We start from the raw sequence: 23,094 nt of genomic DNA on the forward strand, positions 1-23,094 counted from the left end.
AAATAACACTTTTGAACGGAGGTAAAAAACCATGATCTGAAAGCCGCAGCTACCATAGGAGTTGTATCAAATTTATTTTCACACAAGCAATTTTTAAATCTCACTGTCACCATTTTGTATAGGCACAGGGGTGCCATGTTTGTGCTTCATATTTGTTGCTCTCTCTACCTTTAGCAAGGGATCATGGGGTGAGCAATTGTAGACCGTGGCGGTGATTGACATATCACCGCTGTGCGTCCGTTGGAGGAAATAGAAGTCACTGTCTTTATGAAGTCTGGAGGAAGTCGCAGTGAAGCCGGTTGTGACGGACAGAACTGGGAGGTGGGGACAGCATTTGGGCTGCAATGTACCATTATTGGCCTGCCATTGGGAGCGGCACAGGGCAGACTGCAGTTCTGCACCCTGGGGGAGCAATGTACCATTATTGGCCTGCCATTGGGAGCGGGCACAGGGCAGACTGCAGTTCCGCGCCCTGGGGGAGCAATGTTGACAGAAGAACATGGCTAAAGCTAAGAGTATTAAACCATGCTGAGTATTGTTTTATACTGCCACATAATAAATATCAAGTGTGGGGCATTCTGAAGATGAACTTCTACCTACCCTCTGTAGAACTAAAGAGGCCAGCAACACATTCATGGGTTAATAAGCAAGACTTAAAGAGTATATCAGAAAACATCATAAAGCAACATCTGATTTCCCTCTGTAAGAGAAATATACATTAATGCTATCTGCAAAATAAAACAATAGCATAAAGGTATTTTATTTTGTTTACTAAATCCCATGATACATAAACATTCATATGCAAATTCTTCAAAGAAGAAAGCTACAGATTCAGGGAGCGTTATGCTTAAAACACGCCTACCAGTAAAAGCAGCTTGGGAATATTTCAGTTTGCAAAATAATAATTTGTCTATTGGATTGTCATCATCACTGTGTATGTGTGTGTGTGTGTATATATGCACACATACACATACACACACACATTTACTTGCATGTGCTTTTATTATTTTGATTAAAATTTGATTATAACAGAGACGTTCTCACTTAAATGAATGTGTCTACATTGATGTCGGAAAGACAAATGATTTTCAGAATGTATGAAACTCTCTTCCAGTGAGTGAGGCTTAACAAACATGTATAGTGAGAGTAACAATAACAAGAAAGTAGATTTTAATATTTAAATTCATAGTTATGTAATTTGCACCACTTATTAATGTTGTATGGATGCCTCTACATGTGTCCAATTCCTTGTGTTGCTTGCAACATAAATATTCACATTCATTTGCAAATATATACATTTATTCATGCAATTCTTTATTACCACCGTACATTTTAGAAATGCACTATTTTTTCATACCAAACATCTACACTATATTTAAATAATTTCAAATGATTACAAGAAATGGAGTGTTGATTTGAAACTAAATATAGGTTTATTATGAAATACCAAAATAATGCAACATTTTCCTTCCCGTGTTTGGGAAATTGTGTTGCTCCGCTCTGTGTTGTAGGTGATACTGATTGGTTGAGTTTATTAACTTTATAAATGCAGATCCTGTAAATCTAGTGCAGATGTGCTATATATCATTTCAGAGTTAGCTATATTCCTTTCCCGGATTCCCTGTGAAAAAGCTACAGATCTACACACATACATCCCTACGTACCTATAATACAGGAAGAAGCAGGGGAACAGTATTATTATTGTTTATTTGTAAAGCACCAACATATTCTGTAGTGTGGTACAAAGGGGTTACAGAGTCACATCAATTACATAAACAGCATGACATACAAATAAAGGCAGACCGACATCATCATCAGCTCTCTCCCCTTCATGAGCTCTCCCCCCCTCATCAGCTATCTCCCTCTCATCAGCTCTCTCCCCCTCATCAGCTCTCTCCCCCTCATCATCATCAGCTCTCCCCCCTCATCATCATCAGCTCTCCCCCCTCATCATTATCATCTCTCTCCCCTTCATCATCATCAGCTCTCTCCCCCTCATCATCATCAGCTCTCTCCCCCTCATCATCATCAGCTCTCTCCCCCTCATCATCATCAGCTCTCTCCCCCTCATCATTATCAGCTCTCCCCCTCATCATCATCAACTCTCTCCCTCTCATCATTATCAGCTCTCTCTCATGTCTCTTTTCTCCCCTTTTGTCTCTCTTTCCCCCCATGTCTCTCGTCTCCCCCTCGTGTCGCTCTCTTTTCTCCCCCTTTCTTTCTCTCTTTTCTCCCCCTCATGTCTCTCTTTTCTCCCCCTTTCTCTCTCTCTTTTCTCCCCCCATGTCTCTCTCTTTTCTCCCCCTCATGTCTCTCTCTTTTTCTTCTCCTCATGTCTCTCTTCTCCCACTCATGTCTCTCTCTTTCTTCCCCTCATGTCTCTCTTCTCCCCCTCATGTCTCTCTCTTTCTTCCCCTCATGTCTCTTTACCCCCCTCATGTATTTCTCTCATTTTCTCTTTGTGTCTCTTCTTTTCTGTCTTCTTCCCTTTCATCTGTTTTTACCCCTGTGATTTAACCCTTCCCCTCCCCCTCACCTTTCCCAGCTTGTCCCTCAGGCTGCAGCCCCGCCCACTGACCGAGGCCCCGCCCCTTCCCTCACCTTTCCCAGCTTGTCGCTCAGGCTGCAGCCCCGCCCACTGACCGAGGCCCCGCCCCTTCCCTCACCTTTCCCAGCTTGTCGCTCAGGCTGCAGCCCCGCCCACTGACCAAGGCCCCGCCCCTTCCCTCACCTTTCCCAGCTTGTCGCTCAGGCTGCAGCTCGAACCCCGCCCACTAACTGAGGCCCCTCCCCTCCCTCTCACTTTTCCCAGCCTGTCTCAGGCTACAGCCCCACGCTGCTCTACTTGATGCTCCACCCCATAACTATGCCCCGCCCACCTGCAGAGCAAGGGATTTCCCCCTGTGTTTCCTTCCTGTATCTCAGTACCCGCCCCCTGACCCAGGCCCCGCCCACCTGCAGAGGAAGGGATTTCCCTCTGTGCTTCCTTCCGGTATATCAGGCCCCGCCCCCTGTCCCAGGCCCCGCCCACCTGCAGAGGAAGAGATTTCCCTCTGTGCTTCCTTCCTGTATCTCAGGCCCCGCCCCCTGACCCAGGCCCCGCCCACCTGCAGAGGAAGGGATTTCCCTCTGTGCTTCCTTCCTGTATCTCAGGCCCCGCCCCCTGACCCAGGCCCCGCCCCCTGACCCAGGCCCCGCCCACCTGCAGAGCAAGGGATTTCCCCCTGTGCTTCCTTCCTGTATCTCAGTACCCGCCCCCTGACCCAGGCCCCGCCCACCTGCAGAGGAAGGGATTTCCCTCTGTGCTTCCTTCCGGTATATCAGGCCCCGCCCCCTGTCCCAGGCCCCGCCCACCTGCAGAGGAAGAGATTTCCCTCTGTGCTTCCTTCCTGTATCTCAGGCCCCGCCCCCTGACCCAGGCCCCGCCCACCTGCAGAGGAAGGGATTTCCCTCTGTGCTTCCTTCCTGTATCTCAGGCCCCGCCCCCTGACCCAGGCCCCGCCCACCTGCAGAGGAAGTGATTTCCCTCTGTGCTTCCTTCCTGTATTTCAGGCCCCGCCCCCTGACCCAGGCCCCGCCCACCTGCAGAGGAAGGTATTTCCCTCTGTGCTTCCTTCCTGTATCTCAGGCCCCGCCCCCTGACCCAGGCCCCGCCCACCTGCAGAGGAAGGGATTTCCCTTTATGCTTCCTTCCTGTATCTCAGGCCCCGCCCCCTGACCCAGGCCCCGCCCCCTGACCCAGGCCCCGCCCACCTGCAGAGGAAGTGATTTCCCTCTGTGCTTCCTTCCTGTATCTCAGGCCCCGCCCCCTGACCCAGGCCCCGCCCACCTGCAGAGGAAGTGATTTCCCTTTATGCTTCCTTCCTGTATCTCAGGCCCCGCCCCCTGACCCAGGCCCCGCCCACCTGCAGAGGAAGTGATTTCCCTCTGTGCTTCCTTCCTGTATCTCAGGCCCCGCCCCCTGACCCAGGCCCCGCCCACCTGCAGAGGAAGTGATTTCCCTCTGTGCTTCCTTCCTGTATCTCAGGCCACGCCCCCTGACCCAGGCCCCGCCCACCTGCAGAGGAAGTGATTTCCCTTTATGCTTCCTTCCTGTATCTCAGGCCCCGCCCCCTGACCCAGGCCCCGCCCCCTGACCCAGGCCCCGCCCCCTGACCCAGGCCCCGCCCACCTGCAGAGGAAGTGATTTCCCTCTGTGCTTCCTTCCTGTATCTCAGGCCCCGCCCCCTGACCCAGGCCCCGCCCACCTGCAGAGGAAGTGATTTCCCTTTGTGCTTCCTTCCTGTATCTCAGGCCCCGCCCCCTGACCCAGGCCCCGCCCACCTGCAGAGGAAGGGATTTCCCTTTGTGCTTCCTTCCTGTATCTCAGGCCGCTGACAGGGGGAGGGGGAAAGAGTGGGCCCCCCAAAAGCACGGGCCCCCGGGCTTTGCCCCTGATCTCCCCTACCTCTTCCAAGGTTGTGCTCAATGGATCCACTACTCTTTCACTGGAGAAGTACTTCTGTTTGATTACTATTACTGATGCAGTACTATTATAACAGAATACCCAATTCAGTAGTACGAGCGTCTGTAATGTTGTGCAATGTCCTGCTAAATGGACGTGGATAATCAGAGCCATGTTCGCATGTTTTCCGTGTGGGTTCAGCGTTGCCTGCTGGGAGTTGGTGCGCAAACACGGTATTATGTAAACCAGGGCATGTTTATTTGCTGGATCCCTGCGAGCTGGGGTGCCTTACATGCAAACAGAATACACAATATGTGATAAAAATAGGCCTCGGAAATGACATGCAGATAATGTGTTGATTGACTTCAAAGATATTCCTTCACCTCAATTAGTTTTATGCTTCACTTACAGTTAATATGAGCAGCGCTTAAACACAACAGATTCTGCCTGCGTTGTTATTTATTCTAAAAATACTGTAATGTCTCCAATCCAGAAAGGGACATACACCTGAATGGGGAGGGGACCCGGTCACCCTAACGTGAGAATCATTGGCTCGTTCTCAGTACACACCTTGGGGGCTACCTACTTAGGGCTGGGGTGGGTAACTCCAGTCCTCAAGGGCCACCAAGAGGTAAGGTTTTCAGGATATCCCTGCTTCCGCACAGGTGGCTCAATCTTTGATGACTGAGCCACCTGTGCTGAAGCAGGGATATCCTGAAAACCTTACCTGTTTGTGGCCCTTGAGGGCTGGCGTTGCCCATCCCTGCCTTAGAGGGAGTTTTAGCGTTAACACGTTTAGCCAAGGCGTGTTTTGTAACAGGAAAGTGCACTGGCTTGCATCACATTTTCAAACAGCCTGGTAAATGCAGCCCTCGTTGTATTTGTGGCATATAATGATACTGTACTGGTATGTAGTAGAGCACAAGGCATATTATTAAATACAGTAGGCTGTGTGGTCAATGTTAATAAATCAAACCGAATATATATAGATGTTAGTGTATTCTTTTCTTTTAACAGTTTGCAATCATCATGTTGTATATATTATATTAACTGTATGTGAACATTTGGATATAACTTACATACGTATGACTAGGGATGCCAGGTGGCCTTTCCAAAAATATTGGCCACAATAGTGAAAGATGCGCTCGAGGCACACATGTACCTCCATTCTCCATGCTGTTTCCTTCTCTCCTTGGCCCCACCCCAGGCTCCGGATACCTTGTCTTGATTGGCTGCTGCTGCTGGGTAATGCAGCCAATCAGGATGGACGAAGCTGCCCAGCCCCCTAGCAACAGCCCTGTACTCTCCCTGTTCTGGGAAATCCCGCGGCCCCCCAAGCTGGTCAGGTCACTAAGCCTAGAGAGGTAATAGCGGTATACACATACACGCCCAGAGAGGTAATACCGGTATACACATACACGCCCAGAGAGGTAATACCGGTATACACATACACGCCCAGAGAGGTAATACCGGTATACACATACACGCCCAGAGAGGTAATACACATACACGGCCGGAGAGGTAATACCGGTATACACATACACGCCCAGAGAGGTAATACCGGTATACACATACATGCCCAGAGAGGTTATACCGGTATACACATACACGCCCAGAGAGGTAATACCGGTATACACATACATGCCCAGAGAGGTAATACCGGTATACACATACACGCCCAGAGAGATAATACCGGTATACACATACACGCCCAGAGAGGTAATACCGGTATACACATACACGCCCAGAGAGGTAATACCGGTATATATATATATATATATATATATATATATATATATATATATATAATACACACACACAAACACACACACACCCTTACTTTCACCTAATACTATTCAATTACAGCTAGTCCAATATTTAGCAGTACAGTCAGATTAAGCTCTTTACATATACTGATATACAGTAATAGAATTATACTTATGACTATAACAAAGTGAACTCCTAAGACTATCTTAGAGGTGGCAGGCAAAAAACTGAACAAAAAGACATCATAAAGGTGTGAAACTATATAAAGTACCTAAGGATTTACAACTCTGCATTTTTAATTGCTGCAGCATGGCAAAATAGGGAATATGCCCAAACAAACAGCCGTTTTTCTTTTAGTAAATCACCTAATGGTTCAATTAGCGTTAGCTCAGGCAACACAGGCAAACAAGGAGGAAACCTCATCACAGCACGCTTTATAAGTGCTGATCGGCAGAAACACGAAGGTCATCTAGGAAATTGCCCTAATTTTCCTGGATTGTGTCCAATTTCTCAGTCAACCCCCCTGTTTGGGAAGATTTTAACTCCACATAGAATGGTTGAGTGGAGTTATATTTCTTATATATCCCCATCTCGCTACTTTATGTCATGTTTGCACTGTATACATTTCCTCTCAGGTCTTGCAGTGGTAACTATGTCCTCTAGTTCTGCCATCTTCATACACATGTAGCAGACGTTATTGCTCCTGTTAAGGCGATGAGTAAAATGATGCATGCGTTAGCGTCAGCGTTTGCGAGCTGCATTCAATTTTGCAACAAATATTGCGCAAGTGGTGGCGCCATGCTTTGCGGTTATGAGATATAATGAAACGCGTAGGAGGACGGGAGAACTGCCATTTGCATTTGCCATTCGAAGTCTTGTGTTCCCCTGAGTCCGAGTTCCCCGGAGGCCAGTATTTAACTGGACTGTCCTGCATTTGGACACTGTCCAGCAAAAAATGAGAAGGTACTACTAGACATGTATGTGTATACCGGTATTACCTCTCTGGGTGTGTATGTGTATACCGGGATTACCTCTCTGGGTGTTTATGTGTATACCGGGATTACCCCTCTGGACATTGGACCTGACCGGCTTGGGGGGCTGCAGGATTTCCCCAAGCAGGGAGAGAGCAGGGCACGCTGCAAGGATGCTCGACAGCTTCCTCCATCCTGATTGGCTGCAGTACCCAACAGCAGCCAATCAGGAGGAGGTGTCAGGAGTCAAGGTTTGGGGTCAAGGCTCATGGAGCAGTGAGAGGTGTATGTGTCAAGCACGTCGCACCTTTCACCATTGTGTCCATTATTTTTGGAGAAGCCACCTGGCACCCCTCTGAGTGCGACATCACTTCCTTTTGCATGGCATGGATTCTACTGCCAGTGTAACGCTGCTTGTCTCAAGACGAGAAGCGGATCCACAGAGCTGAGGTAGGATATCAAATCACCTACCTGAACCACGAGACAGAGTCCTGAATAGGGTTGGATGATAACAGAAAAACTCCCACTATATCAATCAATGTATTGCGATGATACATAAATCGCAATATATATATAAGAGAGAGAGAGAGAGCGCTGAACCCCGTTATAACGCAGTGCTTGGGGGCCACCCAATACGATCGCGTTATAACCGCAAATTGTTTTTTAAAAATGGCCGCCGCACCCCCACGCATGACTTACCCAGAGCAGGGTGCTGGGGATCCGACACCATGGGTCAGCCATCGCGCAGAGGGAGGGGGTGTCTGTCTCCATGTGTCGGTAGCAATAAAGCATTGAATAGTAGAGAGAAAAACATGGCCGCCACGATCAGGGAACCCGGTGGCACCCCCACACAGGGGAAGAGGGGGCCAAATGAAACCACAGGTATTTAACACTTTCCAATGCTGTGGCCTCTGCCTCATGTATGTAGTGCATGTGTGTCCGTCCGTTAGCAATAAAGCTTTGGGGGGAAAAAACCTTGGCTTTAAAAAAAATGGGAGCCATGCTCACACTGGGTTATAGGCGGATCCGTGTTGTAGCGGATCACGCTATAATGGGGTTGAGCTATATATATATATATATATATATATATATATATATATATATATAATATATATATATATCACTTATTTCTTTTTACTAGAACATTTTCAGGATTTAAAAAAAAATATATATATATATATATATTTTTTAAATCCTGAAAATGTTCTAGTAAAAAGAAATAAGTGATTGGATGAGGAGGGGATGGGTGAGGAGGATGGAAGCAGTGAAGGGGAGAAAAGGCAGACATGGAAAGGGTTTGGAAATGAAGGGATTAATCCTTTTGTTACAGGGGGAATTTATATTAAATTTCCTTGCAATGCCTTGCTGCCTCTGGTAGTGAAAGGGTTAATAAAAGGTCAGAGGCGTTAAAGAGAAAGGTGAGGCATGTGGGGGGAAGCACGCTGGCAGTTGAGAGCCAAAGAGAAGTAAGAGTTCCGAGGTGGTAGGGGGTACGGTCAGAAGGGGGGTGGAGGAGTCTCAGGGGAGAGGTGGAATGAAAGGGTTAAGGAGTCTGAGGTTTTTTTTTAACCTGTAACTGCTCTCATGCTCCCTCACACCGGAGCTGCCAGTCGCTCCTCCCCCTCCCTCCAGTGGGAAGCATGGCTGGAAGTAAGAGAAATGATAGCCTGCAGCTCCAGTCACAGCAAGGAAAGTTCAAATATCTTCCTCTCCCCCCCCCCCCCATCCCCCACAGTAATATTGGGATGACTCATCTCATACATCGGCATACCGTGAGATGTTATCATGATATTACTATCATACCAGTATATCGCACAACCCTAGTCCTGAGTATAGCAATGTAGGGGTCACAGGCTGGATTCAAGGCAGTAGAGAGTGTGCAGCGCACAGCGATGAAGACAAAGAGCAGGTCTGGCAAAAAAACTTTCTTTATTGGGAAGTCATAAAAAGGAGGGATACAACCCTTCTACGCGTTTCGTGCCTAGCACTTTATTGTTCTTGAAACGCGTAGAAGGTTTGTATCCCTCCTTTTTATGACTTCCCAATAAAGAAAGTTTTTTTGCCAGACCTGCTCTTTGTCTTCATCGCTGTGCGCTGCACACTCTCTACTGTTGGACCTCTTACCTTACACAGCAGCACGCGTTGGCAGGGAGACTCTGGAGGCTCTGAACACTGAGTACCTGACCTAGGGCTAGCCCAATGAGGTAGGGGAGGGTGTCTTTGGGCAACCTACCCCGACCTTCAGGGTAACCTTAGCGCCCCCTTTTTTAGGCTGAGTACAGACACAAACTGAATGCATTAAAACCCAGTGTATGCTCCCTTCCTTTCCATATATCCACAGCACTGCTGAGCGCCATTGCTTTGCCAAAACTTCGTGGATTCAAGGCAGGGTGCAAACAGGACCACTGGTGTCTAACATGAACAAACAAGAAACCATGCTTTGGCAACTTTCAGGCGTAAGTCCTGCATTTTTGTAGGCAGCATGACCGTAATCAATATGGCCACTGCTGCTTCAGTGTGGGCGGAAGTGAGGACAGAAATGGCCAGGAAGCAAGATGGCCACCAGGGCTTCAGTGTAGGCGCTGACTCGGCCAAAGCCTCATACAGAGGACGTTCGACCATCTGACCGTCCACATTGGATGGTACATATATACAGATTCCAGAGAATGATCGATTTGATGATTACTATAATATATTGTGAAATTGTAAGTGCTAGTGTAAGTCTGATACATCTGTATTGAAGAATATTTAAACAAGGCTGCTCCTCTTAGCACTCAGTGCGCGATGATCTTACAGGTTTACCCCAGTCAGTAGATACTTTAATAACATTGCAATAGCAGGCCTGCACAGCTCCAGTCCTCGAGGGCCACAAACAGGCCAGGTTTTCAGGATATCCCTACTTCAGCACAGCTTGCTCAATTAGTGGCTCAGTCATACTGAGCTACTAATTGAGGCAGCTGTGCTGAGGAAGGGATATCCTGAAAACCTGGCCTGTTTGCAGCCCTCGAGGACTGGAGTTGTGCAGGCCTGCAATAGGAGATGTATCAAGTGCAAACACTGCATTTTTGGCATTAAATTGAGGCAAAGGAAGACTTTTTGAACATGTGTCAATCTATCAAAAAGGATTTTTTCCAGTTGGTTATAAAATAATTATATATCCATCTATATATATATTTCTCAAACCGTTGTATGCCTGTCTGTCTGTCCTGTGTCTCCCTGTCCCTAGGGGCAATCACATTGGACCTTTGGCCCGTCACTCCGCCTCAGGCCAATGAGATGGCTCCCTTGGCCTGCCAGCCCGCCCCCGCACACCTCTCATTGGCCTGAGGCGGAGTGACGGGCCAAAGGGGACACACACACTCTCTCTCACGCTCTCTCTCCCTCTGTTCCCCCCCCCCCCCCATCATGTGCGCCGCCCTGCACCAGCTCCCGGACGGAGGGGAAGCGCGGCGCGGCCCTCCTGCCACAGCCGCCAACTTCAGGCTCCTTCCCCCTCGCTCTCAACCGGCTCCCGGACGGAGGGGAAGCGCGGCACGGCCCTCCTAACCCAGCCGCCAGCGCTCACTTACCTCCCCGGCGCTCCCTTACCTCTTCGGCGCTACCTCCCCGGCTGCTGGGGGGCCAAGCAGCCTCCTCGGATCTGCGCCAGTCCCACTCTCCACCACCTCTCACTCCCGTCGGATGTGTGTGTGTGTGGAGAGGGACATTTTACTCCTGCCAACAATTTGTGCCTCACTTTCACCCCTACCCCTGCCCTTCACCACCCCTGCCCTTCACCCCACCCTACCCCTGCCCTTCATCCCCCCTACCCCTGCCCTTCACCCCCCCACCCCTGCCCTTCACCCCCCTCTCTACCCCTGCCCTTCACCCCCCCACCCCTGCCCTTCATCCCCCCTACCCCTGCCCTTCATCCCCCCTACCACTGCCCTTCACCCCACCCCCTACCCCTGCCCTTCACCCCCCCTACCCCTGCCCTTCACCCCCCATACCCCTGCCCTTCACCCCCCCTACCCCTGCACTTCACCCCCCCTACCCGTGCCCTTCACCCCCCACGCCTGCCCTTCACCCCTGCCCTTCACCAACCCGTGCCGCCCCCCTACCCCTGCCCCCCCTACCCCTGCCCTTCACCCCCCCTATCCCTGCCCTTCACCCCCCCTACCCCTGCCCTTCACCCCCCCTACCCCTGCCCTTCACCCCCCTACCCCTGCCCTTCACCCACCTACCCCTGCCCTTCACTCCCCCTACCCCTGCCCTTCATCCCCCCTACCCCTGCCCTTCACCCCCCCACCCCCTGCCCTTCACCCCCCCCCCCTGCCCTTCACCCCCCACCCCCTGCCCTTCACCCTTCCCCCCCACCCCCTGCCCTTCACCCCCCACCCCCTGCCCTTCACCCCTCCTACCCCTGCCCTTCACCCCCCTACCCCTGCCCTTCACACCCCCTACCCCTGCACTTCACCCCCCCTACCCTTGCCCTTCACCCCCCGTACCCCTGCCCTTCACCCCCCTGCCCTTCACCCCCCTACCCCTGCCCTTCACCCCCCACGCCTGCCCTTCACCCCCCTACCCCTACCCTTAACCACCTACCCCTGCCCTTCACCCCCTACCCCTGCCCTTCACCCCCCACCCCCTACCCCTGCCCTTCATCCCCCACCCCCTACCCCTGCCCTTCACCCCCCACCCCCTACCCCTGCCCTTCACCCCCCACCCCCTACTCCTGCCTTTCACCCCCTGCCCTTCGCCCCCCACCCCCTGCCCTTCACCCCCTTCCCTTTGCCCCCCACCCCCTGCCCTTCGCCCCCCACGCCCACCCCTGCCCTTCGCCCCCCACCCCCTGCCCTTCGCCCCCCCTACCCCTGCCCTTGGCCCCCCTCCTCCTGCCCTTTGCCCCCCCACCCTTTGCCCTTCGCCCCCCACCCCCTCCCTGCCCTTCACCTCCCGCACCCACCCCGTCCTTCACCCCCCGCACCCACCCCGCCCTTCACGCACCCCCCCTTCTCACCCCGCCCTTCACGCACCCCGCCCCTGCAATCCCGGGCAACGCCGGGTATATCAGCTAGTATATATATATTTCAATAACCTTGTATACCATTACATAGTCATATAGCATATGTTTAAAAATATATATCTTAATATTAACATGATTATAAAAATACATTATTGCAATGTATGTATGTATGTATCTCTGTCTCTATAAATGTCCCCAAACACTGTCCCGATTCTAATCTACTCATATATATATATATATATCTACAGTATATTATTAGCATGTTTAATATTTAGGGTAAAGGGGAGAATGTCCACATTATCTGCATAGGGTCTATCAGTCTAAAAGAATCCAACCCATTAGTTTAGCGAAGGAACAACACAGACAAGATTAAATAGTAATCAAATATGTATTTACTGTTTTATTCAAAGAGATGGAAAGACAACTTGACAAGATGAAGAGAAAAAGCTGCCAATAACAGGTCTCAGGTTTTACTAAAAACTTCAAGGCAAAGAGACAAAAGTACTAAAATATACTGTTCTGCTGTTATTTCCGTCTTTCATTTTATGACATGTTTTTTTTTTTTAGACTTAAAGGAATTTTTCCAACGAGTTAAGGAGCATCATTAAATAAAGACTGTGAAATGTGCAATATGGCTTATTTATTTAAATGTTAATTGGTCCAACGAACACTTCTAATTAGCTCTATATTTGCTTAGCAAAAAGTTTTACAAATTCCAATTGTGAAAAGCAGCTATTTGGGTCTGGGAAGCATGTTTCAGCCTCCGCTCTGATTTTTCTATAGTTCTCAGCCCTTGAAGGCACAATTTAATTTTTCATGTATGCATACTAGCAGCGGTAAACACTTGCGAGTGTAAAGAACCTTCTTTAATTAGCTGCACAACAATTAAAGGATTCACAAACTAAATTGAACCCTGTCTCTGTGCTTACTAGCTGAATTCTACCACCTGTCACAACAGCACTTTCTTCAATCTGTTATGCAAAATCATTACAGCAATATAACGGAAGGGAAAAAGGGAGATAGAAAACAACAATTATTTCTTACTTTTCTCTTGAATGGGTTATTTTAGGTTCTACCGATGTCAGGTACATTAGAGCTTAACCTTTTGAAATGTGTATGTAATAACATAATACTTATATGGCGTGCTTAGAATCCTTAGAACAATATTTAGCTTCATTCTTTTATCAATGTGTAAGACATATCTCCTAACTACAGTACCTCCTGTGATCATTTGCAAGAGCAGCGTTATCTCACGGTGCATGATGTTTCTTCCATTCTTTTCCTATTTGTAGCAGGCAAGATGAAATGTAAACGAGGTCTTTCAGACTCTGCGTGCTGGTGATGTCTGCAGTACTCGCCAACCTAACTCCATGTCAGCAAGAGATTCTGCCCCAGTTCTTTGTTTCAAGTCTATGTTTTTGGTAGAAATGCTGGACCTTTGAGAACTGGAATGCACTGAGAATAGAGTTCAAAACACAAACTGGACTCCATTCTTAGGTAGTCCACTGGACATTTTTTAAATTACTTTTTTTTAAATTATTTGTATACAATATAATGGGTAAAAACACCAATAGCGAAAAAAGAGGGGACAAAGAAAGAAGGAAATGAGGGGGGAGAGGAAGAAAAACTCAAGGGAACTCAAACAAGGCAGGGTGAGAAGGAATGAAAAGCGAGAAGGAGAGGTTACCAGAGATAAACATGCAGTGTTTGATGATACAATACAAATATATGAGTCGCATACTGAGGGGACGATATAAAACAGACGGAATTTTATAGGAATGAGCGAGCCTGAGTTGTTGCAATCCAAGCAAAATTTAGCCCGTGTCTCAGATCTGCGTGCTGGGCCCAAACCGAAAAACGAGGCAAAACCTTATTTGTGTTTCCCGCTCGCTGCCCCAGCCTCTATTTTGGGGTCAATGTTAGCAGGGAAAGGGATGGTAGTGGTGTGTGTGTAGGGGTGCCAGGTGTCCGGTATTGAACCACACTGTTCTGTATGTAGACACTGTTGAGTAAAAATTAGAGGTAATACTGGACATGTATGTTTATATCGGTATTACCTCTTTGGACATAATGACCTGCGGGATTTCCCTGAGCGGGAGAGAGCAGGGCTGGGAAGCTTCCTCCATCCTGATTGGCTACATTACCCTGCAGGAGCCAATCAGGAGAAGGTGTCAGGAGCATGGGGGTGGGACCAAGGAGAGGAGGAAACAGCATGGAGAGTGTGTGTCTCGAGCACGTTGCACCTTTCACCACAGAAGACCAAGGAGAAATACACAAATGTTTTTAATTAATTATATTTTAATTATATATGACACTAGACTTGTATATAGGATGGTGTAGGTATTGAGCAAAGACATGCCACCCACCACCCAACCTGTTTCAGTCAATCAGTTTAAGTCCAGTTCCACTTGGGTTTGGTTATCTGGGACTGGGTATTATTCATTCAATTGATTTTGTACCACCGCCTGACCTGTGTCCTCTCTACTGGTATATACTGGTCAATCAGTAGTTGGGTAGAACAACAACTACAACACCCTTATCTGTGTTGGTAATTATATATTTTAATTTACCTCCTTAACATATTTGACTTTCTAATTTGTCTTCTCCTTCAAACCAGTAGTTTTCTTGTCTTGCCTTACTTGGAAACAGTATCCTACTGTACATGTGCTTCATCTCCAACATCCTGTTCTTAACGGTCCTTCTAACTAGTCAAGTCCTTTGCCAGACTGGGAAACAGATATAAAAAAACTATATTGGATTTTTGAAAGAATTTATTTTGCTAAATAGATTGTAAATTAAATAAATAATTAAATAGGGAGCAAAAACAGCTCCAGGTTACATTAACTTATGATTTTTTCCTCTGTAACATTCCCCATAATTCAAAAACCAATCACTGACTTTTGGCAATAACAAAATCAAAACAAGAAAAAACACATTTTTAGAACCAAAACGTGAGGTCAGTACATATCTCTAAGTAATAATGACAGAGCCTGAGGAAGAATGCACTGTATTCCCATTTTTAATTTCCCAATGTCAAGGTGTGAGGGGGGAGCTAAGGTAATGGGACCTAGAGGAGCACAGACCTTTTAGTAAGGTATTCTCTACCGCAGCGGGTCCCAGCGCTTTTACACTGCTCACCCTTTGATAGAAAATATTTGTTTGGCAAAGCCCTATCACTAAATCTGATTGCTTGCTCAGACCATTGCTAATAAAGCTGTGTGACCGGTCCCAGTCAGTACAGTATGCTGAGGGGGGAACACACGCTTAGTAAGGCCCCAAACTGCACCTCTGTGCATGCAAAGCATTGTGGGGAGTGACTTGGGAAGCTCCTGCTGTAATTGACAACTATATTGCCCACACGAAGGTGCCGTTTGGGGCAAGTTTTTCTATACAAATTTTATGTTAGAGTATTTGCAACATTTTCCTATTTGCATAAATGACGGTGGAGCTGGTGATTTCCAATTTGAATGCAATAGAGAAGGGGTGTGCAAACTTTTCCCCCTGCGCCCCCCTGCCTGCTCTCTCCCACTTTTCTTCCCCCTCCCCCCTTAACTTGTCTCTGGCGTCATTTGACGCTGTGGGGTCATGTGGCCATGGCGCCGCGCCGTCGGAGACAAGGTAAGAGAACTTAAAGAGGCCTCGCGCGGTCCACTGGCATTTAATTTAAATGCTTTGGGGAAGAGCGCCTCTGTAAGCACCGCCCCCACACAGAAAATCTTGCGCCCCCCAGTTTGCGCACCCCTGCAACTGAACATCTAGCTGCTAGAATTATATGAGACTAGCTTAAGGTCCTTTTTATCGCCAAGCGGTGGCTCTCTGGGGATTTGTGCTTTGAAGATGGAATTTATTCAATGAATAAACACTTGGTCCAATAGTGGAGCGAGTTTTGGTCAAGTCCACATCCCCTCCAACACATTACATAGAATGCAATTTCGCAGGCGCCATATACTGTACTGTACCACTGGTAAAGGGTTTCATAGAAATTCTATTTTATAATGTACCAATCAAACATTTAGTTGCAGCCAGATGTCTTCCCAAACCCCGTGTTCAAGCTGCCTCCCACAGAGACACATACATACATTTTGCGTGCAGGTGCTAAAAGTTTATTTAGTTGAGATGTCAAATTCTTTACCTCTTTGGGAGGTGTTCAAAAGCCACAAGGGCCAGAGAGAAAGGGCGCCGACTGAATTTACTGAAGTAAAGTGTTGCCATTGAAGATATCTATAAAACTCTGAATTACATAGATTATATTTACATTGTAGCCTTGGCCGGACTTTGACCTGAGGCTCTCTAAGCAAGCGGTGCGCAAACTGGGGGGCGCAAGATTACCGGCGTGGTGGGGGGGGCGCAGGGTTTACAGAGGCCCTGTGCGCTTCCCGAAGGCACTTACATTAAGTGCTAGGGGAGCTGCAGAGCCTCTGTAAACAATACTTACCTTGATTCAGCCGCATCTTAAGACGCGTCGCCATTGCAACGCGGCGTCCAGACGCCGGGAATCAAGGTAAGGAGGAGAAGGGAGGGGGGCACGCGGAGAGGAGGACATCCGGCAGGGGGCGCAGGGGAAAAAGTTTGCGCCCCCCTGCTCTAAGCAATGTTAAGTTTAAGAGGCCCGAAAAATGAGAAGGAAACATTGAAAATATAAACATGAAACTGCAATGAATGAAGGCGTTATGCTAGCATTGTTATATACTGTACAGAATAAAGATGCCGGTGTTAAGCTAAACTGAGCAGTGTTTGCACATCACATTCATTTTAATAGTAAAACAGTTTCTTTCGGGGTTTTTGGAGAGCAAAGTCACTGACGACGTCTTCAAATGAGAAGCTACAAAGTTATCACTTTCGATGGACAGGATGCTTAGGGTCATATTTGAATGAAAATGTCCATATTTATTGAGAATCTTCTTTTTTTCACATATCTTCTTTATTTATCATCCCATTTTAAAACTTGAAATGCATTCATATTTTGAGGTCCTGAGCCAGTGTTTTTCAACAGGGGTTCCTAGGAACCCTTGAGTTGCCCGGGCCACCTTAAGAGGGGTTCCCTGCAATTTTCAGGTCATTTCCTTACAATCCATCTGATCTTAGACGCGCTATTATAGAGGATTGGGGTTCCTTACAATACAGCTGATCTCAGACGCAGTATTAGAGAGGGTTGGGGTTCCTTACAATGCATCTGATCTCAGACGCGCTATTAGAGAGGGTTGGGGTTCCTCAGAATCTCACAATAATATGGTTCCTTAACCAATTTAAGTTTGGAAACCACTGGCCTAAGCTGCAGAGTCCCCAGTGGCCACGGCTACATGCGCATCAGAGTGCCTGGTGGCGCGCGCACAGGTAAAAGCCACGATCTGCAGTCTAGTGGTAGGTTGCGCAGGGGAGTGGCCATGACGGGAGCATGGCCATGACGGACAGAGGGAGAGCACGGCCATGACGGGGAAAAAACAGCCATGATGGGGGGCGCAGCCATGATGGTCTACACTAGCTGCACTTCTATTGGTTGCCCGCCAACCATGTGATCGCGTCGCCATACGGAAGACTAAATTCTTGTCTTCCCTTCCAGTGGTCGCGCCATTGCACTTTGTGCGCGATCGCACACGCCTACTGGAGCCTGCCCCATAGAGGCCTGTACTTGGAGTGCTGTGCGCACGCGGTCACGCACAGCCGCGACCACCGGGGACGAAGCATTGTGCGTAAATCCGGCACTGGTTACAGCCCATTAAAGGGAACGGTTTACTCGTTTTGTGAGTAAGCTGATTAAATGTTTGGACACCTTGTATATCCCAGCACGACAGTTCTGTAGCTGGGAGACCAATGTATACAAATGACCCCCTTTACTTCGGCGATACTGTCTCGGAAGTGTATGCCAGGGCGGATCATCTATTAAGAATACTCACAAACTTGTGTACCCAACATATATTTGCAGCAAATCATTACAGCCTTTGAGTGAAAATTTCAGCCATTTTATACACTGATAAAAACTGAAATTGTACTGGTGAATATCTTTGGGATACTAATTTATTTAAATGGAAACTGTAGTAGAAAGGGGGAGAAGGGAGTTACAGGATGATGAAAATATTCAAGTGCGCATCGCCTAAGTAGGTCATACGGTGCCTTACCACGTTTCTTTTTAATGGAGGTTCATTGTACCACGAAATGTACAGTTCTGGGTACACTGTCAAAACAAAATGGATAATTATTGGAGAAGGTGCTACATGGAGGTTTAAATCCACCTCGTCATACGGGACAGTTGTAAGCCATGATGGATGATGTCACCGCTTCCTATTTGCCTGCGGAGGATTTAAACCTCCATTTTGTTTCCCCTGGAGTAGATGTTGGTGACACTTTCCCTCTGTAAGTATCTTAGAAACCAGGATGTCCCAGGAGCTGAAATTAACGCAGTTCAGCTCCATGGACCCCTGATTCATATACAGGGGGGGGTGTAAATGAGTAGGTGCCCCATGTGCCCCATGTGACGCCCCTTTAATCCCTTAAAAAATAGCGACCAAAATGTTGGTATCCAGAATGTCTAACTTCACATGTTATTTGTACTACGTCTGCAATGAGTACACGGTGAGTGGTAGAAGGCACGCATTTCACAACACTACAAATTAATTCTAATTATAATAATTACATTTTTCTTTCCTACTAAATATGTCTTTGTAATTACTAGATATCATGAAATGAAAGCTGAAATTATTTTAAAGCACATACAGTATTAGAATTTTGTAGTAGAATATCCCAATGGAATTATTGTTTCCGTAACATTACATTTTTTTCTAGAACCTCATTGCAAAATTCATCGCTATCTGGAATCCTTCGGTATACATATTCTGGAATTCTTCGGTATACATATTCTGGAATTCTTCGCTATCCGTATTCTGGAATTCTTCGGTATACATACTCTGGAATCCTTCGGTATACGTATTTTGGAATTCTTTAGTATAAATATTCTGGAATTCTTTGGTATTCATATTCTGGAATTCTTCGCTATACGTATTCTGGAATTCTTCGGTATACATATTCTGGAATTCTTCGCTATACGTATTCTGGAATTCTTCGGTATTCATATTCTGGAATTCTTCGGTATTCATATTCTGGAATTCTTCGGTATTCATATTCTGGAATTCTTCGGTATTCATATTCTGGAATTCTTCGGTATTCATATTCTGGAATTCTTCGGTATTCATATTCTGGAATTCTTCGCTATCCGTATTCTGGAATTCTTCGGTATCCGTATTCTGGAATTCTTCGCTATCCGTATTCTGGAATTCTTCGGTATACATATTCTGGAAATCTTTATTATACGTACTCTGGAATTATTAGTTTTCCTTTGGGGTACTGTACTGCTATTCTTGGTTCATCTCTACTGAGCTACTGGTGACAAGAAAACAGTTGATGTTGGGAGAAAAATTATATTCCTTTTTGGGAAATTTTGCTGTGGTGCAAAACAGACCAATTTTTGGACAACATTCATCAAAATATTATACATATTGCTGTCACGGAGCCGTTTCATACAGAGCCCCTGAGTTTAACAGCGCCAGCTCCTGTGGACCTCAGTAAAACACTTCGGCCGGGATTCATTTAAGGTTCTGTAATTGCTTATAATATTTAGCTTTAGGAAAAATTGTCACCGAGTGATATTTTTTAAGATTTCGCAACCAGTCCAGAATGATATATGCATGATAGCCTTGCGCTCTGACTTCATTTTCATGCAGGTGCGGGAGATAATAGAGTAGTCGTCTTCTCTAGATCTGTCGCAATTTCCTTCATTAATTCCACAAATCCGCATTTTCCAAACGTTACTACTATTTGGTAATGTATTAAATAAATACCTTGCAGTCCCCTCCAGCAGCATCACAGGGGTTGGCAAAAAACACCCCTCCCCCACCCTCCAAGAAATAAGCATAGTGAAAAAAATCAGCAATATTTCTCAATATTAACCCCCTAGTGACCCAAGGGGCCAGCTAGGCTATAGTTTGGAGACATGGGGCACGCCGCCGCGTGCGCTAAAAGTAAGCGCGACGGCGACAATGCGACGGAGCGCCGTCGCGAAAACTGGTAGCTGGCAAAATTTGATTTTTCAAGGGCTGTCGCCTCATGTGACGGCCCTTGAACAAATCAAATGGCCGGAAACCTGCGCCGCCGCCCGGAGAAATATAACTTTAGCCTGTGTCGCGGTCGCCATCGACAGCACTATACGCACGGCCTAACACTTTCCTGTTTGCTTTCCAATGTTCCCAGCAGTTTGAGCTGCAAACTACAACAATAGATAATGTTACCTTAGTAATATAAGGCTGGGTTCATGGTCGGCGAGACCACATGGAGGAGTGCCTTTAAGGCAATGATCACGCCCATAGACCGCGTGCGCATGCGCCAGTGCGATGGGGCGCACAGAGCGTTTCTCCCAATGAAGGCGAACCAGCTCTGTGATGTCACAGACAAGCCCCCCAACACGCCTCCGCCTCGCGTCTAGCCTGGCCACAAAACGCTGCCGCTAAAACGCGGGTGACATCACTCGCACGGACGCGAGTGTGCGGTCACCATGGACCCAGCCTAAGAATACATTGTAGCTGCTGAGTTATATTGACTGAAAGAATGATTGAAACTGAAAGGCCGCCATTTAGTGAACCCTGCAGAGCAGGATCTTTGCTGATCGATCACAGGAGAATTAATCCATCTGCTGCTTGGGGTAATTAGTTTTCAATAAATGTACTCAAAGGCTGCATATATTACATTTTTTAAATGCCGCTCGGACAGTTTCTTTAACAAATGCATCGTGACCTTTTAAAATTAGCCTTTATAATAAAGTCCCGTTTACATTGCTTACCAATCAAGTACTCTCTTATTTTTGCATAAATGAGTGAAATGTGCTAAATATTACTAGCACAATTTATCTCGTTGCTCTCGTTGGTGTAGTTCAACCTGTTTGGAGCTGGCAAGCAATCGGTCACTCCAGAAGGATTGTGCTCCTGCACTGCTGGCTTCTCTCTGTGACCGTGACATTGTGGCAGCGAGAGGGAGACTTAGGCCTCGGTCCCGCTGCGCTCGGTGGCGCGGGCGGCCACACGCGAGTTCCCCACCAGCAGGGGAATCCTCCCGAGCCGGTCCCGGTCCCCCCTGGCTGCACAGCTTACTACACGCTGTGGCGCGTCAGCCGCTATGGGACACAAGAAAATGGTGATCCCTAGCGTTGACGCATCACGTGGTGTGACTGTGAGCCAATGGGGAGGGGAGGCTTCGGGAGGTGGAGAGGCTTCGGGGAGCCTGGAGGAGTGTGGAGTGAAAGCAGCGTGAGTGTCTGTCTGTGTGTGTGTGTGTGCCTGAGTGCGTGCCTCTGTCTGTGTGTGTGTGTGTCTGAGTGCGTGAGTGCCTGCCTCTGTCTGTGTGTGTATGTGTCTGAGTGCGTGAGTGCCTGTCTGTGTCTGTGTGTGTGTGTGCCTGAGTGCGTGAGTGCCTGCCTCTGTCTGTGTGTGTGTGTATGTGTGTGCCTGTGTGTGTGTGTGTATGTGTGTGCCTGTGTGTGTGTGTGTGTGTATATGAGTGCCTGTGTGTGTGTGTGTGTGTATATGAGTGCCTGTGTGTGTTTGTTTGTGTGTGTGTTGCTTACCATCAGCAGCTCCAGCCCGAGTCCGTGGAGGGAGGGGGGGGAGAGTAGCGGGTCCCTCCGCTCAAGCCACGCCCCCCCTCCCTGTCAAACCTCCCACTCCCGCCCACCTCCTGCTCCCTACAGACCGCATATCGCGGTCTGTGTATGTCAGCGCACCGCCTGTCTGCAGTGCGGGCGCGCTGACTCTGGGAGCGGGGCCTTAGCCTTAGAAAGCAAAAAGGGCGCCAGGGACTTAGATTAAAATGAAGTTCTTTATTGCACAGTCCAATAGTAACAGCAATTTCACAGCAACAATAATTTCTTAGCGCAAAAAAACAACAACAGGTGATCCTCAGGCTTCAACCTGAGAACTTGCTGTAGGAGCTCAGGGTTCTCAAGAGATGACCTCCTCCAAGCTTGGATTTATTTTGAGGTGAGGGGGACCTTAGTCCCCTGAGGACCTTCAGTTAGTCCCTGGTCTCCTGCTGTTTGTCCTCACAATTGCACGGCTAGTCTTCTGGCTACTTGTCCTTAACTACTTATTTATTTATAAACCTTTTTTTTACCAGGAAGTAATACATTGAGAGTTACCTCTCGTTTTCAAGATGGCACAGAGTTATGGTGACAATACATGGTTACATTAAATGGACAGGGTTATGCATTATATTTAAAGACATTTCATAGACAGAGATAATATATGATTATTAGTCTATGTAACAGTTATATATCAGATTAAAATGTGAGAGAGCTGAAGTCTTAAAAAACTTAGACTAGTGGCGGCTTTGAGAGTCTCTGGTAGGTTGTTCCAGTTGTGAGTTGCACGGTAAGAGAGGGAGGAGCGGCCGGATACTTTGTTGAACCGTGGGACAATGAACAGTCGTCACAGTTGATACTTCTCTAGCTGCTCCTGTTCCAGACTTACCTTCCAAGGTCTTAAAACTCCTTATAGAACTTTTAGGACTGAAACTCTGCAGGGCTCATGCTGATTGCGGTATTATCTTACTGTACCTAAACCTAGATTCGCTAAAGGGAGGGGCAAGACCAAAACCTAATCTACTAGTAACCAGTATAGGTGGCTACATTGTGTTCAGGTCATTTTACAATAGGCACAATACATGATGTAAAATAACGAAACAATGACTTGTTCAGTCAAAAACCAAAACTGCCTTTTAAAAAAAAATGATATTCTATAACAATGCCTTTTTGAGCCATCTGATCCAGCACTGAAGGAGTAAAATGTGAGTGTTGTAATTGTTTGTTTTGACGCATTTTGCTTGGCAAATGGTGTCCACGTCCCTTGAAATCCCTCTATGTATTCCAG

The 23,094-nt window shown here is 47.5% G+C and overlaps 1 protein-coding gene and 1 long non-coding RNA gene across 8 annotated transcripts in view; both read left to right on the top strand.

Moving 5' to 3' along the window:
- Positions 1–23,094, top strand: part of ZNF536 (zinc finger protein 536) — a 422,190-nt gene that overhangs the window by 180,544 nt on the left and 218,552 nt on the right. The window lies entirely within an intron of this gene.
- Positions 7,407–12,817, top strand: LOC142470207 (uncharacterized). Its single transcript, XR_012789220.1, has 3 exons — positions 7,407–7,632; positions 9,524–9,824; positions 12,598–12,817. It is a non-coding gene; the product is annotated as an uncharacterized LOC142470207 (long non-coding RNA).

This window comes from Ascaphus truei, chromosome 19 (assembly GCF_040206685.1).
Source record: "Ascaphus truei isolate aAscTru1 chromosome 19, aAscTru1.hap1, whole genome shotgun sequence".
Taxonomy (NCBI): Eukaryota; Metazoa; Chordata; class Amphibia; order Anura; family Ascaphidae; genus Ascaphus; species Ascaphus truei.